Raw genomic sequence first — 21,988 nt, 5'->3', positions numbered from 1 at the left:
GAGAACTGATTTCCACAGGTTTTCCTCTGGCTTTCACTTGTGCACACTATGTACTCATACATGCCATGCATATAAATGGCAGACACCTTAAATCCTAGCATTCAGGAGGCAGAGGCAGAGAGGCAGAGAGGCAGAGAGGCAGAGAGGCAGAGGGGCAGAGACAGAGGCAGAGGCAGAGGCAGAGGCAGATGGATCTCTGTGATCTGTGTGCTTGAGGTTATCCTGATCTACCTAGCAAGTTCTATGCCAAGGCTATGGAGAGAGAACCTGTTTCAAAAATAATAAAGAAAGAAATCAAAAGTAAAAAATAAAAATTCAAAATGTCAGTAATAAGTCACTAGCAGAGCAACATCTGAATAGAGAGAATATCTTATGTCTGTATGGATGTGACATCTGTCAACAATAAATCTGATGGCCTATGGCTCAGGCAGAAAACAGGAAGTGGAACATCCCTGAAGCAAGAGAATTCTGGGATAGAGCCAGGCATGAGAGGATCCACCCAGGTAGTTGTGAGGAGACAGATGCATGGTGCCAGAGCACGGGTAACCAGGCCCGTGGCAGAATTGTGTTATCTAAGTTTTTTTAACTTATTTACTTTACATCCTGCTCACTGCACCTGTTCTGGTCACCTTCTCCCACAATCCTTCCTCTATCTTCTCTCCCCTTCTCCCCTGAGTGGGTGGAAGCCTCCCTAGGTATCCCTCCACCCTGGAACTTCAAGTCTTTGTAAGGCTAGGCATTTCCTCTCCCACTGAGGCCAGACAAGGCAGCTCAGCTAGAAGAACATATCCCACAGACAGGCAACAGCTTTTGGGATAGCTCATGCTCCAGTTGTTCTAGGAGCCACATCAAGACCAAGCTGCAAATCTACTACGTATGCACAGGGAGGCCTAGGTCCAGCATGTGTACGTTCTCTGATTGGCGGTTTAGTCTTGGAGGGCCCTAGGGGTCCAATTTAGTTGATTCAGTTGGTCTTCCTGTGGAGTTCCTATCCCCTTAGGGGCTGCGATCCTTCCTCCTATTCTTCCAGAAGAGTCTCCAAGCTCCACCCACTGTTTGGCTGTGGGTATCGGCATCTGTTGAGTCAGTTGCTGGCTGGAGCCTCTCAGAAGACAACCATGCTAGACTCCTGTCTGAAGCATAACAGAGAATCATTAATAGTGTAAGGGACTGGTCCTTGTCCATGGGCTGGGTCTCATGTTAGGCCAATATTGGTTGGCTCTCCTTCTCTCCTCCAGTCCCAATCCTTGCATTTCTTGTAGACAGGATAAGTTCTGGATCAAAAGTTTTGTGGTCGGGTTGTTGTCCTTATGGCTCCACAAGGGTTCCTGCCTGGCCACAGCAGGCGGCTTCCTCAGGTTCCATATCCCCAGAACTTCTACCGGAGAACTCCTACACTTGAAAAACAGCTTCAGCAAAGTGGCAGGATACAAAATGAAGTCAAAGAATCAGTAGTCCTCCTTTATACAAATGATAAACTGACCCCCCCAACTAAATCAGGTTAAAACACCTGTTATGATAGCAATGACTAATATAAAATACATTGGTGTAACTCTAATTTTTGATCTAGTCAGAGTAGAGTCTAGCTATATTGCCAAGGAAGGTGTAAATATATTTTGAGTCTGAATCTTATTTCTGGAAATATGAGGCTGAGATGCAGAACTGGGCCTAACTTTTACACATGTGTACTTATATGGTGAGACCGTGTCCATCCAGGGTGTAGTGCAGTGAAGGCTCAGAGTAAAGAAAGTTGTTTGACAATATTGCTGACATTATTCTTTGGTTTTGGTGTTTTGGGAAAACCAAGCACCCGATGATCAGCATGGACATGTTCATTCTAATTCTCAACATCACTTCCTTCTGAGTGTGTCTACTGAGACACCGAGTCATATAAAAACACACACTTTGTATGACTAATGCTAGGGTTCAGAATTGTTTGGAAGAGGTGGGAGTCTTCCAATTTCTAGGAAATAACTTGTTTTTGTCTTCTTAGGCTAAAAAAAATCATTCTGATAAGTGAAGAATGATGTGTTATCCTTCTAACTTTCATGGGAAAATATCTGGCTCTGTTTGAGAATTGTCCTCTTTGGAATGATGTAATGACAGTATTGAGACTACATCCTATTACTACAACATCAATACCCGTGTCCAATAGGTTAAGTCCTATATCCTAGTAACGTGGCTTCATATTCTCTCCCAGAAACCTTAATTAACTCTCAAGGGATGTAGGCAAGTAGGAGTTGGTTCTAATTTATGCAAACAATTAATTCCATTCTAATGTAGAAATTAAATATTTCATAAAAAGCATTTAAAGTGCTTTGCCTCTTCTGCTGTTATTTAAGTCAACCTGTCACCGTACTGTGTGGAGTGCACCAGTGTACTGGTGCTGTATTCAGTTTGGTTTTCTTATTTAGAAGAAATGTGGTTTGTTAAAATGGGCCTTGGTCATTCAAAGCCATCACACTAAATGTCATTTCAGGATACACTGCTAGAAATGCCTAACTTGTGGGCTTCATCGCCTATAGCAATAGGGCCCGGCCATTGTTGTTCTTAGTATACTTAACGAAGGCTGCTGCCAAGCAACCTTCCTGGAGTCCATTCTGACTTGAGAGCATCAGAAGGGGCAGAGCCAGAAACAAATGCTGCGGTGTGGATGTTTCCCCACAGTGCTTCATCACTAAGGAGTGCTGCTCTCCTTAGGGTACAAGTGCATGCTGCACTATCCCGCTGTGCATATGCATCAGATTTTTCACTATCCATTCATCTTTTAATGGACATCTAGGTTGTTTCCATATCCTAGCTACTATGAATAGAGCAGAAATGCCCTTGGATGAACAAGTTTCTCTACAGTGGGATACAAATTTCCCATGGGCATGTAGCCAGGAGTCATGTAGCTGGGTCAAATGCAGTGTTACCTTTAGCCTATGGAAAAACTTCCAAACTCATTTCTATAATACTGGCCCAAGAATAAGCCAGCCAGATTTCCAGCATAGTGGGGTAGATGGTCTCCAGGCCAAACCTTTCACTGTGGATGTGTTGGCCACTGATAGTTGTTAGGGAAGGGAGAATTATTCTTTGACATTATGGCTACAAATAGACTTTCCCTGCTGCAGCAGATGGCCCCACATTCATATGCATATAGGCAGCATGAACTTGAGCTGATGTATTACCAAAATGCCTAGCAGATATGAAGCTTGGGATGTTGAGGAGATTTGAGGGGCAATGGGGAGTAGTTGTGATTGTATTTTACTTTATACCTTGTATGGAATTCTCAAGAATACATATAAAACATTTTTAAATGAATGCAGAAGGGCAGGGCACTGTAAAAATACCTTGTTAAATCCCGTTTTATGATTTTTATCACATACTTCTGAGGATTCAACCGATGTTTATATGGTAAATGTCAGTTTCAAAGTCAAGTTCTTACTGAGCAACTTACAAATATAGTGCACAGCCATTCCCTTCAGTGGAAGGTAGTCTCCAAAAATCAAATTAATCATCATGAATAATCTCTCACACTTTAATGGAAGAGACAGAGTATTTCCAAGCCAGTATGGTGGAAGTGACTGAATCTTGTTTTAAATGGAGGCCTCACAGCTTCTTAGCTATTTTGGAGCTCCTAGTCTCAGGAACATGCGTGTTTGCATTGATTTTTATGACTCAAAAGAGATCTTAATTCACACCTCCCTACACCAGTCTATTTTATAACACCTTTGTCCTACGTGCTAAAGGTGCTGAAAATGGTGTGCTCACATTTTTTTCTCCTTCCAAACATGCCTAAAACTGGTGTATTGCCCGGAACTAAGACTAGAAAGTTTTACTGACTGCATCCTAGATTTTTGTTGTTGACTTTTTTTTGTTTTTAAAACATTTGCATAGAGAGTAATGCTAATGGGCTTGAGGGTACTATTCTAGTACTCAGGAGGCAGAAGCTGTGGGATCATTGAGGCCAAGCTGCTATACATAGTAAGGCGCAAGCCATTAAGGGCTGATCTTTAGTGAGGCTATCTCAAAAAGTTAAAAGGAAACGAATTTCGTGATGACGTTTTTAAATGTATGTCAATATGTTTTCTTATTCATTCTCCTGCCACCTGGCATGCCTACTTCTCCTAGGCACCCCTGGCTGTCCCTCCTCCTCCCAAATACACTCCATTTCTGCTTCTGTGGTAACTTGTGTTCCACCAAATTCCCATTTCCCTTTCTTCTCCCCACTGCCTTCAGACCTATTCCTTCTCTTTCATGACACATGTCCTAGTGCCAACACACACACACACACACACACACACACACACACACACACACACACACACATGCAAATACAGTTCCTTTGTAGGGTCTTCCTCAGACATACAACATAACAATTCCACCTGACTTGTCTCACACAACAATTTCTAGTTCTATCCATTTTACTGCATATTATGATTTTATTTTTCTTTATGGCTAGAGAAAATCCCATGGTATGTGTATGTAAGTTCTACATTTTCGTTTTCCACTCATCCGTTGATGAGCATCTCACTGATTATATTCTATGATGTGCACATACCTGTGCAGTATGATAACTCAAAGCCCTGAAAGCATATGCCAAGTATATCCTAGGTCTATGGTTTACAAATCTAAGGTTTGCATCTTTCAAACTTCTGTTGAATATATTGTTAGGTACTTTTATGCCTACATAAAGTACCTTTTAATTTCTGTGTTCCATCTACTCTCTAATATCTACTTTTTTATACCCCATTCCTCTTATATGTCTCTTTCCCAACTTATGTCTTTTAAATTTTGTTTTATTTATTTGAGACTTCATGAGGTTAGCCAGGGTCATCTAACAGCTAGGGGTTTGGAATTGTCCTTTAGAAACTAGTGAGGTTCTCAGTAGGCATACAACTAAAGACAGCTATTCCTCTCTCAGAATCCCTCAGCAGATAATAATTCAGCAGACTGGGATATGTCCACTTGCCCCACCCAAAAAGGGTCAACTTTCACCCAGATATATGATTGACTGTTGATCCAAGCCACGTGTGCTGACTTTTTGTAAGCAACTACATCTGCCTTTATTCTGAGCTTCCTGGAGTCTGTGTTAGTTTCCATCCCCACTATCACTTTTGTTTTTTATGATAACCAATCTGAATGGGATGGGTTGAAAACTCAAAATAGTATTAATGAATGTTTACCTACTGGCTAAGAAAGATGAACACTTTTTCAAATATTTATTAGCCCCTTATAATTCTTCTCTTGAAAATTGCCTATTTAGTTCATTGACCAATTTATTGATTTAATGTTTGATATTTGATATTTAATTCTTTAAGTTATTTGTGTATTCTGGATATCAAACTCTTGTGTGGTATATAGTTAGACTTTTTTGGTCTTCTATTCTGCTAGTTAGTATTTTACTCTGTTGACTGCTTTGTTGTGCAGACACATTTCATGTGATCTCAACAATCAGTTCTTGACATTCTTTCCTTTATTCTTTCACTTATTAGTGTCCTTTTTAGAGAGGGACTGTGTAGTATTTTACCTGTTTCTTGCAGCAGATCTTACCTGCAGATTTCTATTTTTAATTGATTTTTCTTGTGCAGGATGAGATGAACCGAGTTTCAGTCTTCTACACCTAAATATCCACTTTTCCTAGCAACATTCGTTGCAGAATGGATTTCTTTGTTGTTGTTTTTCCGTCATCTGTTTTTTTTCTATCATTGTTGAAAATTGCATATCTGTAAATGTGTGGATTTATTTCTAGGTCCTCTACTTGATTCCACTATATATATATATATATATATATATATATATATATATATATATATATATATAGAGAGAGAGAGAGAGAGAGAACCTATACTGTCTACTATAATTTGAGATCAGAAAATGTGATATATCCAGCATTGTTCTTTCCATGTGAGATTACTTTAGCTATCCATGATATTTGGTTTTTGTATGAATTCTAGGAAACTTTGTAGTGTTTTAGCATCATGCTAATAATACTGACATCTAACCACCTGTAGGCCCTCTCATCTCCAGGTATCTATTTAAATGAAGCTATCTGGGGCATGCTAGACAGCTCAGAGTGGGTGAAGGTGCTTTCTGCCAAGCCAGTGTTGCATCTCCAGGATCCACACAGTGAAGAGAATCAACTTCTGCAAGTTGCCTTCTATCTCCAAAATGTGTGCTGTGTCAAGCCACCCCTCCTATATATAATAAATAAAAACATGAATTTAATTAAAATAACTTTATTCAAGATAATAAACAATGCATTAGACTGTTTTTAATGAAACCTGTTTCGTTTGCGTTTTCTCTGGTCATTTTCTACCATCAGATGACCTAGGAAGGATCTTAGATTTAGAGGCTGGATATCATTCAGTAGTGTGTGTGTGTGTGTGTGTGTGTGTGTGTGTGTGTGTGTGTGTGTGGCATGGAGTGTGAGTATGTAGTGAGGGAATGACTTTATCAGGCTAACACTGCAACTGAGAGCACTAAGAGTTTGGAGGAGGATCTTGATGACCTTGTCTAGAGACAGAAGGAAAAAATTAGTTGTCACAGACGACAAGACATCAGTAGCCTGACAGTGCACTAGTGGGAAGTTAGAAACTCATGGAAGAATTTGAGGGACACTCCGAGAAAAAGCGAGGTTTCATGTATGCTTTAAATGGAAGTGTTCATGAGGAGGAAGCAGGATGATCTCTAGTTCAAGAGCAGACCGGGCTATATGGTAAAATTTTATTAGAAAAATGATAGCAGCTTTGGCATTTGATGCTTGAAGGATAGAAGGGATGAGTGAAAGGAAGAGTCGAGATGTATTAGCAGGTTTCCTCATGCTTAGCTTTTGAAGTTATGTACAAGGAGACATGGCTGTGATTAAAATGAAATCATTTAGGGTTTGGTTCTTCTGAATACAATATTCATCAGATTATTGCCGATATGAATTTAGGACTCTGTTAAATGGAGCCTCAATAAAGGAGGTTTTCCAGCCAAACATCAGAGAAGAGAGAAGGCTTGTGAGGGCTGGGGAAGCCATGGGACAAGTAGATGAATTAGAGTCCAAGATGAGTAAGTAAAATAGCATCCCAGAATGGTTGACAGAAAATGAGGGAGTGGGAAGCTATGCAGGGGTTTGGGAAATGCTAAGGGTAGTAGCATCGTTAAGAGAAGCAGCAAATAGGACACTATGCAAAAGATACTTATTAGGCTGTCAAAAAAGCAGCATCACCAGGGGCTTCCTGTGCAGAAAGGTCTTCAAATAGTCTCCGAGTCAGCCACCATTTTATGGAATCCTTCATGAAAAAACAATCATCCCAGTATCCTAATCCAGATTGTATCTTCTAACCTTTCTAAATTTCTGAATGGAAAACTGCAACAAGGAATCATCTTTCTCATACAGCAAGTGTGTGTGTGTGTGTGTGTGTGTGTGTGTGTGTGTGTGTGTGTGTGTATCGAAAGGTTCTTTATTTAAATTTAGTTACATAATTCACAGACAAATATTTTGTTAGCATGAAGAATGTTTTCATTAAATGAACATGGGAATTCCAATTTACCAACTAGAATCGTTCTTTTATTTCCAATGAAGCCAAATATGGTAAATGTTTGAAATTAAATTCTGCCATATAGAAACCCAAAATATGAAATACTGACATATTTAAATCATTAATGAAAAGCTTGTTTTGATTTTAATGTGTTTACTTGTCTGTGTGTATGCCACATGCTTGCAGGTACCAACAAAGGCCAGAAGATGCTGTAAGATTTCATGGAGCTGGGGTTACACTGAGCCACCTAATGAGAGTGCTGGGAACGAAACTCAAATCTCCTTGTAAGAGCACCACATGCTATTTGCTGCTGAGCCATCGCTCCAGCCCATAAAATGTTTCTTTACTTTTATTTTGTCAGTATCGGTTGTGTGCACAGAGAAACCTGCAATCAAAATGTGTTATTCCAATGAAAGAAAACATTGGAAGATGATAAAAAATACTGCAAATATGTTGGAGAAAAAAATGAAAACCAATCCTGAAATTATTTCTTGCTTGCTTGGCTTGATAGTGTACAATTCACTTGAGCCCAGAGTGTTGGTGTGAACTGCTTTCAAAGTTGTGCTATATTTTGAAACAGAATTCTACTTGGGGTTCTTATAAGTCTTCCTGAATCTAAAATTCTTACTAAAATAATTGCTTCCTCATAATTTGCCTACGTTATTGAAGTGCTAGAAAAAATAAAAAATGATCAATGTTGGTTAGATTATAAATGAAAGCAGTATGAGCTAGAACCCTGGTACATATGTGTTATCACACAGGAAGGATATGAAGTCACTAAAGCAGATGTTTTCATGTAAAATAGAGGAATAAATTGATTGTTTAGTTTCAATTTTTTGAATTTATTATTTATTTGTGTGTGTGTGTGTGTGTGTGTGTGTGTGTGTGTGTGTGTGTGTGTGTGTAAGCTTGTCTGTATGGATGTCACATGCCCGCAGGTCACCACAGAAACCGATAGTGAGCATCTGCAGTTGTAAGCCACCTGATGTATGTGCTGGGGACCAAACTTGACAAGAGCAGCAAGTGCTCTTAACTGCTGAGCATTTTTACACCCCAATCCCCAATAATTTTACTTTATTTTTAATTATGCGTCTGTAGGCCTATGTGTGGCTGTGAGTGCAGTGCTCTAAAGGAGCAGAATGGCGCATTGGACTCCCGTGGAGCTGAGGTTGCAAGTGGTTGTGAGTTGTCCAGTGTTGATGCTGGAAACTGAACTTGGGTTTTTTGCAGGGGGTGTGTGGTTTTAACAGCTTAGTCATTTCTTGAGAGGAGAGAGAGAGAGAGAGAGAGAGAGAGAGAGAGAGAGAGAGAGAGACAGAGACAGAGACAGAGACAGAGACAGAGACAGACAGAGAGAGACAGAGAGAGAGACAGAGAGAGAGAGAGAAGGAGAGAGAGACAGAGAGAGACAGAGAGAGATATTGATTTTGCTAAAGGACGAAATCTGAGCTTTGAATAGATATTTGTTCCATGAAGAGAACTTTACTAGTGATTCAAGAGCTTTGCGATTTCAGGAGCCTAGTTTAATGAAATCTTACTTTTTTAAATTTTATTTTCCTTGGATATTTTATGTATTTACATTTCAAATGGTATCAATTTTTCCCCTCTCTCATACCCCGTCACCCTTCTCCCTGCTTCTATGAGGATGCTCCCACCCCCTCCCACACCTTCTAACCCATTCCCACCTCAATGCCCTGGCATTCCTCTACACTGGGGAAACGAACTTCACAGGAAGTCCTCCTTTTTTAAATCTTATTTTTTTAAAAAAAAATGTTATTGTTGGTACTCCTGTCTTTGCTTGGTGTATTTTATCTCCTATTTTTGACAACGTGTTTTTTAAGAACTTTATTCTGGCAAGTCTATATATTGTAGGCACATCTGATATTTAGCAACACCCGCCAGTCAAAGACAGAGTAATGCCAAAGCTGGCTGGGGCCCTTGGCTATACCTTAGCCTTTGCTGGAGCAGTGGTTTGAGAACAGGTGGGTGTGGCTTCCAAGGGCTGTGAAGATGGCACCAGGACAGAGATTTATGAGTAGGAAGAAACCAAACACTAGGTACAAGCCCTCAGGTCAGATGAAAAGAGGAGTTAGGCAGCGCAAACTGGAAGACACATCCAGGAACAAGGAGATTGATAGGAATGGAGGGCGATGGCATCTGGACTGCAAAGAAGACGTCAGTATATTTGCCAAATGGTGGGAAAGCAGCCTGCCAGGCAAGTCATGAGCTACAAATACTGCCAGGGAATGTGGTGAATTGACTCAGTGACCATGCTGTGCTGTGAGAAGACTAGGCCAGGATGAACACAGAGAGGCTCTGCAGTGCAGGTAGCCACACACTGAAGAACCAGTTCCACGCTTTGAGACGAACCATAGGGTATAAAAAGCATCCAATGCTATGCTTTCCACCTAATCTTTGATGCCCTGTCTCAGAAAGCTCTCTATCCACAATAACAACATTTGGCTTTTATCACTGCTTAATGGTGGTGTCTGTGCAGAAAATGCCCTTCCTTATTCAGTGAGCCCTTTACTAAAGCTATATCCAATGTCACGGTGGTTTATAAAATCCATAGAGATTTCATTTTTAAAATGTCTGTTAGAAGGGCTGAAGAGACAGACCAACAGGAGCTGTGTAAAAGGGGGACTGGGAGAAGAGGGAACCGATATTGGGATACAAAGTGAATAAATAAAATTATTAAAATGTACTGTTCTTTCAAGGACCTGAGGTTGGTTCCTAATACCTGCATTGGGAATCTCACAAACACCTGTAACGTTAGCTGCAGAGACCCAATGTCCTCTTCTGCCTTCTGTGCGTTATACATGCACATGGACATAACCTTACTCAGACACTCAGCTCGAAATATACACATGTACATGCACATGCAGGCGAAATACACAAACACACACACACACACACACACACACACACACACACACACACACACACGCACACATAACATACCATCAATTGTAATATCTTCAAAAAATAGTCTGGTAGACTAAGACTGTTAGAATAAATATAAAACTCCATCAAAGCTTTTTCATAATTAAATGCTTGATATTTATTTTAGGCCTATCTAGGATAAATGTATAAAAATTACTGTATTATATTACACTATATTATATTAAGAAGATCTCACAGCATCGAATGTGGATAATGTGAGTAAGCTCAGAGAGGAGCCTGGGAATTTGCTGTAGGCTGGAATTTGCTGATTATATCCAATCAGCAAAAGAGAAGATGGTGGTGGCTATTGATCACTGTTGGAGTAATTGAGCCACAGATTACGCAGGCACTTTAATAAATCGGAAAAGATGAAGAAAGCCTATTCAGGGGCATATTCAGGGAAGGACACTTAAGAATAGCACAGCTGTAATTTTAACATGAAAATTTTATGTTTATTTAATAAGGGAAGAGTCATGGTGAACTGATGGGGCATGAATTGCATATCTGTTTTCTTTCCAGAGAAATGTACGTTGCATACTATTCAGAATTATAAAGAAAATTAAAAATATATATAATCCTGATCCCAGGAGACCAGCAAGGGAGAAAATATAACACATCTGCACTGTAAAGTGTACATATTGCATTCATAGGCAGATGTTATTTTTCCTAGATTGCATCCTATTTGGTCTATGGGGCTGGATGGAAGGACTACATGATAAACTGTTCTGCTGTATTTTATAGTGTCTCTGACAACCTGGTTTTTTCCCCTCTGAAGTCATTTTCTTTTTCTCATAAATATATTTGTATTTATTCTTTGAGAATGATACATGTGTACAGTGTTATTTGATCATATTTATTCTGCACCTGTCAAATTCTCCCCAAATTTCTCCTCTTGATTCCATGTTCTATTATTTTGTTTGAGTCCTGTTTGTGCTGTGCACGGGTGTAGGACCTTCCACCGGAGCATGGGCATTGTACATGGGCTGTACCCTGGAGAAACATGCTGCGCCCCCATCTAGCAGCCGTCAACCGACAATAGATCCTTACCAGGGTGTGAGGTTTGTAAGCCCCTCACCCTAAGCCATCTCCTTAATATGTAGCGTAAAACAATGACGTTCAATAAGATGTAAGGAAAACTGCATAGCACCATGCTGTTAGATTTTGGCTCTATTACAGCGTTTTAGATGTTAGCCCCATTTTCCATTTCTATTTTGGAATGCTCAATAGTAGATGAATGGTTTATCTTGGAGCTCATAGCATGTTCTTGTAATGACTCCCATGACAACCTCTAAATTTAGTAATTTAAAGATTTTATTTTCCTGGCACGTGTATTATATTGAATATCAGATTAAGAAGAGATCAGTAGAAGTCACGTGGTTCAATTATCTTTTGAAATCCTTAACTGCTTTGCAAGATCCGGAGTAGGTAACCAGAATATTTTTCAAATATCTGCAGTGACAGGTAATTTTCTAAATCCGTTCAGTGACTGCTTATTGATAATCGATCTACCTCTATCTTTTTTATTGTTTTCATGGATGGATGTCGGCAAATAGGCAGATATCCTAACTGATCTTTTCTTCTACCGTCTTCCTTTTCTAGAATATATTCATACCTCTCTCTGAATCAAATTCCCGAACAACTTTGATCATATAACTACCTTGCTCAGAAGCTTTGGTCATTCACTGTGGCCTACAGGATAAACCAGAGCTCATTAACTTGAAATGACCTGGCCCTGACAGATGTCTGCATTTGGTTTCACCCATCTGAGCCTCCCAGGCTCCTTTTTGAGCTTAGTCAAGTTACCCACATTCGATGCTGTGAGATCTTCTTTCTTGTTTGTCAGCATCTTGCTCCTGTTAATTCATTCACCTCCATACTCTACTGTCCTTCCCCTCTTATTTTGAGAGCATCTCCCATTCTGTTATGTCATAATTCACTACAGACCCTTGCCCACACTCTGAGGTCCTCCCTTTTCAATCACTCAGGTTGCACATTTTCAGCCTCATTGATTTTGTGATTAATCATAAGCTAACCCGATGAGTTTTCATGCCGTTCTATTGAATTATAATAAATCTTTTGTATTGATGTTTAATTCTTCACATTTTTAAACTTGGCTTCCTTCCACATTAATTTTATGGGATGACTTGATGTAAAGCAGATGGTCCTCTGACTGTATTCAACCAAACTCTAGGGATTCCTGGAAACACAGTGGGGAAGGGAGGGGGACTGAGACTTGGGTATCTCCAGCTGCAGCCAAAACATCTCTGCTTTGATCTTTTTAGATTTTCTATTGAGCTTCTGCCTCTGATCATTTTCAAGGAAAATGTGAAGGCTAAATATATTTGAGGGCAAGGATGTGGAGGAAAGGGACGCAGATTTGCGTGAAGCGACGTGTACCTGGCATGTCTTTTGCCCACCTTTAGTGACTCAAGTTTAAGGTTAAACTATGGGGGTGAAAAGATGGTTCAGTGGGTGAGAATTTGTCCTACTCTTGAAGAGGCTGATTTCTGTGGCCATAACCATTTCAAATGACTCACTACCTCCTGTAGCTTCATTTCCAGATGATCCTGTATTTTCTTCTTGGCTTTGGGTATATGTAGTTACAAATACACACACACACACACACACACACACACACACACACACACACACACAAACACACACACAAACAAGCACACGCAAATTAAAAGTTTAATTAAACTTTTAAAGATACAAGGTAGAATCTGGGCTTACATCTTCTGTAAAAGCCTCTGATTTGCATCACCATCTTTATAATAGAGACACTTTATAAGTATAAAAGTGTCCACTAAAAGTATGTTCCAAATTCTGTGGCCAAGTAGCTTGCTGGCTTCCATGGTGGAATGTTTCACATATGGCTCATTATTTCTATGATAATTAAATATGAAGCAAGGAAATTTTATTGCAATTTTTCTCTTGATCTACATGCCACAGAACACATTCATTTGCCTTTTATTTCTGTTTTCTACCTCTTAAGAAATCATTGGACTAGTGGGTTTTTGTTTTTGTTTTTTGCATTCCTTAAAACATTTAACAATACTAGCTCCAGAAACTACAGATTTGATTTTTAGAAAAAGTGTCAGATGTACAAGAGTAAGATGCATGATGGCCAGATGGCGGGATGGCTGAGATTGGAAAGGTTTGCTGCCAAGACTGACAGTGTCAGTTCAGTCTTGGGACCCACCGGATGGAAGTAAAGTCATCCACCATAAGTAGTCTTCTGAACTCCACATCTGTACACACACTACACACACACACACACACACACACACACACACACACCTGTGTTCACATGTACGTGCACACACATTCACATGCATGAATGTGCACACACCGTGAAGCACAGTGTGACATTAGCTCGGTGTTCGTAAGAACATACTGTTTCACGTAGTCCTATTTACCAAGTACTCTTTGCTAAGCTGCGAGCCTCCGTAAAAATGGCTAACAAGTGTCAGTGTTTGTTCTCAAGATTCCACTTATTTAAGGACACTGTCTACAGAAGAATTCAACCTGAAAAGTGGAAGAACTTAAAGCCAGTCCAAATCCGGCTAGCTCTCTTTAAACAGAAGCCAGAGTGAAATGGGTTAGTGTGTGGGCTTGAACTTATTTCAGTGACGCAGGTTCAACCACAGACTGAAGTTCACAGAGGAGCAGCTCAGACTTCTGATAACTCAAACGTGGACTCAGAACTCTTCTATTCCTCTTTACCTTCATATTTTAGAAAACAAATAGGCAGAGTATATTGTATAAAAATATTTTTAATAAAAGAAAAGTAGAAAACCAAAAGAAATACTATGGTTAAAAAAGAAAGCAGACAGGGCAGGAAGCCTTACAAATACAAAGGGATAGTAAAATCCCCAGTCGGGTAGGATGGCTACCAGCTGTTATACGTGCTTGCTACAGCAAATGTGATCCTTCTGTGTCATAGCAAGGATGAGAGGTTATATGTGCTAATGCTCTTACTGGTGTGCGTGTGCGTGCGTGTGTGTGTGTGTGTGTGTGTGTGTATGTGTGTGTGCGTGCGTGTGTGTGTGTGTGCGCGCGCGCGTGTGTGTGTGTGTGTGTGTGTGTGTGTGTGTGTGTTGCTGAGGCAAAGTCTTTCACTGAACATGGAGCAGGACTTACTAGACTGACTGGATAGTAAGCTCTAGGGAGAGGTCCTATTGTTTCCATTACTTAGCAGTGAGGATGCAGCACTGTGCCACAGTACCTGGCACTTACAGGGGCGCTGGGATTGAGGTCCTTATACTCGTGCAGAAAGCACCTCACCCACTGAGCCATCTCCCAAGCTCCAAAGTAGGAGGTTTCCATGATGACAGGACTTGATATGGAGAATGGCTTCTGCTCCATGATCTGAAAATTGTTGAATTGCCTACCAGGAATATTTAGAAAACCTTAAGCAGTGGGTACTCTTAGCACTTTCTCCTGAGACTAGTATCTGAGAAGTATGGATGCAAGGTCCAAATCCTGTCTGTTGTTTCTCAAAAAAAAAAAAATCAGTTTCTATGAGGCAATTCAGCCATTGATCTACCACATTACTTCATCAAGAAACAGAGGGAGTACTGATGCCACACCCTGGAAGAGAATTTTTCAATTTAGTGTTTCCCTCTTAAATTGTGTCTAGTTCCATATAAACACTTTGGAAGAAGGATTTTCAGTTTCAAACCTATATACATGGTGGTATTTCTAGATGTTTTCTGGCAGAGATAATCTTGTGATGGAATATAACTGGCTGCTCTAGTTTAACAAAATAGAAAGAATATATTTTGCAGGTACAGCTAATTGGAATGATGATGTTTGAGGGATGATGTACAGCTCTCTGTATGAGAGACTGCTTTCCAATCAAACCATACTATGAAGGGACAGGAGCTTCCATAATTCTCAGGGGCCCTGCATCTTCAGAGGTGACAAGTGTCCACTGCTGTGATCTTTATCCAGCTCTAGGCTATCAACACTTGTTACCAGAAAGTTATATGCATGAGGGACATGGACAAGGATAGCAGAAAGTCTTTGTACAAAAAACCTATAAAGTCTATAGGAACTGTAGCGATAAAGCCTCAGTGTTGACGAAAAGATCTGTGCTTGGACCCTGGCAGTAGAAATAAGACCTAGCCAGGCAGCTGACTATTGGTGAACCTCCATTAACTGATTTCCAACAGCTGTGAGCACCAAGGGAGGACAACACAAAGAGGCTAGTGAGGGGCTTGACATGTAAGTTCTGCACTATCCCATCAGCCTTTCTTTTGTGTAACTACATGGTTTCTATATTGGGTTTATTTAGGAGAGACTGGCTGGACTTTTCTTTTTTTCTTATTTTTTTTTCCAAAAAAAAAAAAATCAAGCCCACACAGGACAGAAGTTTGTCACCATTAGTCTCTGACCGCACTTTCAAGTGATGAACATTGTTTATCAGCAGTGGCCATCTCAGTGCAGTAAGTCACCAATGAAGGTATTTTGAAGCCACCAGCTCTCTTGCTTTGCTAATAGCCAGCTAAGTATCTGAAGTGAACAGAGACCTTCACAAAAAGGAGTAACTGTTTCTCTGGGAAATAGTTTTCTCAGGTCATTTCGTGTCACTATTATTTCAGTGGAGATCAGGGTGAAGAGTAAGTAATCTTTGTATGTCCTCCCAGTTTTACTTATATACCTCTTATTTTTTTTTCTTTTTTATTAACTTGGGTATTTCTTATTTACATTTCAATTGTTATTCCTTTTCCCGGTTTCCAGGCCAACATCCTCCTAACCCTCCCCCTCCCCTTCTCTACGGGTGTTCCCCTCCCCATCCTCCCCCCATTACCGCCCTCCCCCAACAATCAGGTTCACTTGGGGTTCAGTCTTGGCAGGACCAAGGGCTTCCCCTTGCACTGGTGCTCTTACTAGGATATTCATTGCTATCTATGAGGTCAGAGTCCAGGGTCAGTCCATGTATAGTCTTTGGGTAGTGGCTTAGTCCCTGGAAGCTCTGGTTGCTTGGCATTGTTATTCATATGGGGTCTCAAGCCCCTTCAAGCTCTTTCAGTCCTTTCTATGATTCCTTCAACGTGAGTCCTGTTCTCAGTTCAGTGGTTTGCTGCTGGCATTCGCCTATGTATTTGCTGTATTCTGGCTGTGTCTTTCAGGAGAGATCTACATCCGGTTCCTGTCGGCCTGCACTTCTTTCCTTCATCCATCTTATCTAGTTTGGTGGCTGTATATGTGTGGGCCACATGTGGGGCAGGCTCTGAATGGGTGTTCCTTCTGCCTCTGTTCTAAACTTTGCCTCCTTATTCCCTGCCAAGGGTATTCTTGTCCCCCTTTTAAAGAAGGAGTGAAGCATTCGCATTTTGGTCATCCTTCTTGAGTTTCATGTGTTCTGTGCATCTAGGGTAATTTGAGCATTTGGGCTAATAGCCACTTATCAATGAGTGCATACCATGTGTGTGTTTTTCTGTGATTGGGTTACCTCACTCAGCATGATATTTTCCAGTTCCCTCCATTTGCCTATGAATTTCATAAAGTCATTGTTTTTGATAGCTGAGTAATATTCCATTGTGTAGATGTACCACATTTTCTGTATCCATTCCTCTGTTGAAGGGCATCTGGATTCTTTCCAGCTTACATACCTCTTATTAGAGAATGCATTTTGCATTATTCATTTACAAATTACAAAAGCGAGTAAAATGCCTTCTTTAGTTTTACTTTCGTTGGGTCTCACATTGTTCAGAAGATTAAGTATTAGTGCATTTAAAATTAAGTTTAGCAACTATGTAAGTTTATCGATAGATGGTATCATGAAATTTTAGGGTAGTGTTCTCCTGAACCTTAAATCCATTTCTCCACTGAGCAATGAGTTTATATTGTAAAACTCCTAGTTATTTATGCAGTTCATGTAAAGACCCTGTCCGTCTAACACTGCTTTAAATAAAATGTAGAGGTCTGAGAGTTTACTCAGCAATTAAGAGCATGTATCATATGTGAAGATTGCCTGAGTTTTGTTCCCAGCCCCCACACATAATAGCTAGTAACTTCAGCTCCAGGGCATCTGATGTCCTGTATGCCCTCTGCAGGCAGTGCATGCATGCATGTACCATACAAACACACACACACACACACACACACACACACACACACACACACACTTTCTGTTTATTCAGATTTTAAGTATAAATTGCATTATTTGAGACATAAATGAAGAAGTCCAGAGATTGTTTTCCAAAGTCGATTACTTTGTTATCTGGCATTTATAAAAATAAACACCCATTGAGTGTTGGTAATGCAATTTTCAGTTTAGCATGAACACCGTACCTTTGCCCCTGAGAATGAGAGTATGGAAGTCAGCTACCACAGCCTCATGTGGGTTCTCTCTTTAAGCTTGTACCAGTGTGTTATATTATTCTTTCTTCTCTGTGAAGTTCAATTTGCAATTTTTAGGGGAGAACCATAGTTCACTTGATTTATGTGTGTTAGATAGTATAAAATTTTCATGCCAATCTAAAAGATCTTATAATTGGACTTGGAAAATTATATATTCATGTTTTTATCATTACCTATCACCTATGACAGGCTTCAGAGTTTTTCATGCCTCCTTCCTTTATTGAAAGAATGACAGTATTTTAAAATTTCAATGTATTAGCTATATAAAATATACTTATGATTTATGAACACACATATGCTTAAAATTCATATTTTTATCACCTAAGATTCAGATATGATTCTCATGTATACATGGAATTTGGTGAAATTTTACAATGCTAGTAGTAATTTGGAAACGTGTGACTATTGAGAGAGAATAGTACAGTTTGTGTCAGGCTTGGGACTTAGGATGATGTACTAGTTAAGCATATTTGTTTTTGCAGAGGCTGTGAGAACAATTGTTAGCATTCAAGTCAGGAAGCTCATAGCTCCAGTGCCAGGAGATTTTATTATGACAGATATTCACTCAAGCTACATATATACAGGTAAATAAAAATAAAATCTAAATAAAATAATAAAAATGATCTGGCTAGAAAAAGTGGTGTGCTAGCTAATTGTATGCCAACTTGATTAAGCATTTGGGAAGAAGTACCCTTCATTGAGTAAATACTCCCATCAGATTGTCCTATGGGCAAGCCTGTCTTGCACTTTCTTGATTAGTGATTGACGTGGATAGGCATGGACTCATCCCAAAGTGGACCATTGCCACCCCTGGGCAAGGGGTCCTTGCTGTAAGAAAGCAAGCTCAACAATTCTGGAAAGCAAGCCGGTAAGCAGCACTGCTTCTTGGCTTCCGTATCTGCATCATCTCCTGCCCCTAGTTTCCTGCTCTGTTTGAATGAGTTCCTGCCCTGACTCCCTTCAGTGATGGATTTTGATGAGGAACTGTAATCGAAAATAAACTCTCTTCTTCCCAAGTTGCTTTTAATCATGCTGTTTAGCATAGCAATAGAAGCCCTAACTAAGACAAATGACAAAGAAGATCATGGAAAACCTCATTAATGTATGCTATTAATATGTGGTATAAATAACAAGTAATTAACAATTAAGGAAGATAACAATGTTATTTGCAGAAAATTAATCTTTATTAATTCTAAATTGTTATAGACAATGTATGTTTTATTTTAAAATACTGATTACTTTGGAGGTTTAAAGTAAAGTGTTTTCCTCCCCATGTAATGACCCAATTCACTTAGGTCACATGTGCAGCAGGAAGTGGCATTTAAAGGTGTCGCCTGCTCAGGAGGGCTTTTTATGTGTTTATGGCAATTTTGCTTCATGCCATCACTCAAAGCTGGATACGTTTGCTGTTTTAAAGGACGGTTTCTATGTTTCAGACGGTGATTATGTCCTTTTCTACTAATAATATTTTCTTTTAGATATTTGTTTTTCCATTTAGTTAAATGTAAACACGTGTGTCTATATGCACACGAGCTATCTCCAGACTCCTAATATGTTTACGTGATAAATTTCCACATATTCAGTTGTTTGGATGGTTCAACTCAACTGTCGACTTAACTGCATTTGGAATCACTTAGAAAATACACCTCTGGACATTTCAGTTAGGGTTTTTTTTCCAAAGAGTTTTAACTGAGGAAGAAAGACCAAGCCTAAATGTGGGTAGCACTTAGAGTCTCAAATTGAGTAAGAAGAGAAAAAGGAGGAAGGGAGCAGAGTCCAGCATCCTTTTTCTGCTTCCAGACCGCAGATGCAAGTGATTATCTTGGTGGTTTGACTAGAAATGGTCCCCACGGACTCAGGTGTTCGAATGTTAGGCCAATAGGGAATTGATGCTATTAGGAGGTACAACCTTGTTGGAATAGGTGTGGCATTGTTGGAGGAAGTGTGCCACTGTGAGAGCAGGCTTTGACTTCTCACATCTTCAAGCTCCTCCCACTTGGCTTCCAGTCTCCTTTGGCAGCCTACAATTCAAGATGTAAAGCCTCCAGCTCCTTTTCCAGCGCCTTGTCTGCCTGCATGCTGTGCTGCTCCCACCAGGAGGACAATGGACTAAACCTCTGAAACTGTAAGCCAGCCTCAGTTAAGTGTTTTCCTGTAGGAAAGTTGCTGAGGTCTTCACAGCAATAAAACCAGAACTAAGACAGCAAACTCAAGTTCCTGGCTGTGCCCCAGGAGTCCAGATTAAACTTTCCTTAAGTTCAGGTGTTTTGTGACAGCAACGAGGAAAGTTAACTAGTGGAATAAATGTTAAATGAAGAATATTTGAAAGACTACACAGTACATCCGTGTCACCGCCTTCAGTGACGGGTCACCTTCCCTTCCTGGTGTGCCATGTGGAATGTCTTGTGTGGAACAGTGAGCACTGTGTCCAGCCTTTGAATAACAGCTAATAACTGCTAACCATAGGCTGTTCCAGAGTTGTGCAGTAACTTTTTACTAGCTCCAGGATGGAAGTGAATAACTGATTAATTATTTTGTGCTTCTGTCTCCTGTTTAGATTTCCTTTTTTCTCTTTTCTCATTAACATGCATAATTTCAGTATCTTATTTCAAAACATCATTGCTAGTTTTGTAAGATTCAACAATATCTTTTCCAGTGGATAGCCTGCCATTGTATACTTTAAATTATTTTGACATTCCTATTTACAAGATATTTCACTATTTTTTCTTTATTTATTTGTATTCTGGTATAGGAATATTAATTACTCTGAAGTTTTCATGTGTTTTACATTTAAGTTTATGATTTGTCTCAATTTCTTATTTAGATGAAGTAGAAACATAATTATTTTAAATATAACAAATTTGCGAATAGCACTTATATTCTCTTATATTCTCTCTTTTTCTCCCAGGCCATGTGCCCTCTCTCTTTTGGCTCCCACAGGCTGTACATGGAGTACAATCTTGATCCTGGTCTCTGGGCTGGATTGCTATGGTCTGGCAGGTGACTGTTGAGTCTGCACATTGTGTCTTGATTGCTATAGTTTTACATTTCCTGTCCACATTTTTCTTCTTCAGTATCTATTCTGCCTTATCCTAACTAGCTGTCTGTTTCCTTCTGTTCGTTCACTTTGTATCTAAGTGTTTGTCATGTAAAAAAGGTGAATCTCAACATCTCCAGAAGCATTCTGTCAGGCTCTGCCTCTTAACTATTGCTGCTGCCACTGGCAGTGTATGTGGAAATCCTATCAGAGTTGACATTACTGCGCATACTACACACTGTATTTTTGCCCCCCTCCTCTGCTTTTGAATTTTTTTTTTTGTTTCCTCTGGATTTTATGTCACAATCTGGCAATAAACCAGGTTCCATTTCATATGCAGTAACACTGGTGTGTCTTGAGACCTTGGAACTGGGAGTGCAGCTCACTATCAGAATGCATGCTTAAGGTGAACAGATCTTGGTTCAATTCTTGTCAGTTGCCATTTACTTTCCTGGATCATTGTCTTGGCTACCAGATTCCTCATTGTTTTCTAACATCGCATCAAAAATTGAATGCTTCCTTTAAAAGAGCTTGTAAGGTGCATTGAATAACTGACATCCATCAATGGGATAGATTAATTATTCCTCCTTCTGTCCCTTTGCCATTTGGATTAAGTATCGGTAGTGCTTCTGTAACAGAAGTCCATCTGTGGCAAGAACACTTAGGCTGAGTGGTTGGCTCTTCAGAGCTAAGAAAGGCCACTGATAGTAGAAACTCAAGTACAGAAGCTGCTGGTGTGATGGTCCCGGACTTTATCAGTGCCTCAGGAAAGGTGAGAGGAGTCTCAGCTGGCCAGGTAGTCAAGAGGTACCCATCATGACTACCTCCATCTTGACACCAAAGGTGGGAGACTTTGAGAAAGAGCCCCAGGGTCTTGTCACCTTCTAATTTCTCATGAAGTATCTTTCTTTTACCTGTGAGTTTGTCAAGTTCCAATTTCAGTAACTGCAGCATGAATCCCAATAATTGTTAAAAAAATACATTTTAAAAAAATTAAGAAAGTAAAGAAATAAACACACAGCACTGCATTGAACATAGTTTGGCCTGGCTCCCTGTCTACCTGAAAGTGGCTTCAGTTAATAAAATAGGAAAAAAAGTGAAATTTTAGGTTACTGCTCACCCAGAG

General features: G+C 39.9%; 1 protein-coding gene across 6 annotated transcripts in view; it reads left to right on the top strand.

Annotated features, from left to right (window-relative positions):
• Ctnna2 (catenin alpha 2) overlaps positions 1 to 21,988 on the top strand; it is a 1,149,154-nt gene that overhangs the window by 42,029 nt on the left and 1,085,137 nt on the right. For 2 of the 6 annotated variants that reach the window (XM_087656638.1, XM_087656636.1), the window contains exons 2-3: positions 18,308 to 18,409; positions 20,734 to 20,825. The exons of 2 other annotated variants lie outside the window; for them this stretch is intronic. The gene's annotated coding sequence lies outside the window, so the exon portion shown is untranslated. The remainder of the gene's footprint in view (positions 1 to 18,307; positions 18,410 to 20,733; positions 20,826 to 21,988) is intronic. 2 more of the 6 variants (NM_001415842.1, NM_001415843.1) reach the window with 1 other exon arrangement.

This window comes from Rattus norvegicus, chromosome 4 (assembly GCF_021556685.1).
Source record: "Rattus norvegicus strain SHRSP/BbbUtx chromosome 4, alternate assembly SHRSP_T2T, whole genome shotgun sequence".
In the NCBI taxonomy this organism is placed as follows: Eukaryota; Metazoa; Chordata; class Mammalia; order Rodentia; family Muridae; genus Rattus; species Rattus norvegicus.
This window is presented reverse-complemented; position numbering and strand designations above follow the sequence as displayed.